The sequence below is a fragment of the Apaloderma vittatum genome, unplaced genomic scaffold (assembly GCF_000703405.1).
Source record: "Apaloderma vittatum isolate BGI_N311 unplaced genomic scaffold, ASM70340v1 scaffold24555, whole genome shotgun sequence".
NCBI classification, from domain to species: domain Eukaryota; kingdom Metazoa; phylum Chordata; class Aves; order Trogoniformes; family Trogonidae; genus Apaloderma; species Apaloderma vittatum.
In genome coordinates, this window is record NW_009718096.1 from 682 (window position 1) to 1,807 (window position 1,126).

Below are 1,126 nucleotides of genomic sequence, written 5' to 3' on the forward strand. Positions count from 1 at the left end.
CCAGCCGCTGCAGAAACTTGGGTGCAGAGGGACCGAAACAAGGACCCCTGCACGTACCTGGGACCACCAAGGGGTGCTCGGTGTCTTCTTGCTCCCTAGTCCCCTCCGCTGCCAACAGCCAGCCCCAAAACCAGCACAGCCAGGGCTGTGAAGGACAAGCCTGACCCTCCAGCGATTGCTGCCTCCTCCTCTGCACAGATTTGGCTCTGCCAGTGCCGGCAACGACATTTGCTTTCACGTCTGCCACTGCAGGCAGAAGTATTAGTAATCAGAGGTCTAACTACCTGGCTTGCAGGCACTAACGGCAAGTTAGACACCTAACGACTGCTAATATTTCATTGCAGGCACAAAAGTGAAGCAGGGCAATGATTTGCAAGCGCTAAATTGCACCCTCAAAATCAAAGACCGTGGCAGGGCTTGGTGGTGGTGGTGGAATTAATAAAAAGAAAAAGAAAAAAATCAAGTTCCAAGAGGTGCATTGTAATATCCATCAAGCAGACAGACCACTTAATGCAGCGCTGCCGGGGCTGTTCTCACAGCGGGAGCGGAGCGTAAGAGCAGGCTGAATGGAACCCGGAGGAAAACACCAGCCGTGGGGCAGCAGGTCCAAGGAGGAGCAATGGAGGCTCAGGGAGCTACGTGTGGGTCGCAGCCCCACGGGTGCAGAATGAGAGGGACTCCAGATTTGCAGGCATACACAGACGATGCCAAGATTTGGACCTCGCACGAGGACAGCACCGGCTGCGTGGCCGAAGGAGAGGAAGGGCATTTCCCTTCCCCCACGTCTCTGCTCAGTGACCATCTCGCACCGCGGGGACCACAGCAGGGACCAACAGAACTGGCGGCACTCACGGTGGCTGAGCCCGTGCAGCCACCCCGACCCTGGGCACCCCAAACCCATCTCCCATCTCTCTCCACTCCCACCCCACCAGAGCCCGTCGGTTCAGGGGACGCAGGCGCAGCACTCGCATCACACAGCGGAGACAGGAGCTTTATCGATATTTCTATGGCAACGTCTCTTTTCACTCCCTCTCCTCCCCCCCTCCTTCTTGTGAGTGTTTGAACCATCAATAAACACACACTGATCAATTTTATCCTGCGCTGGAGTTGGGGGGATGGATGGGAG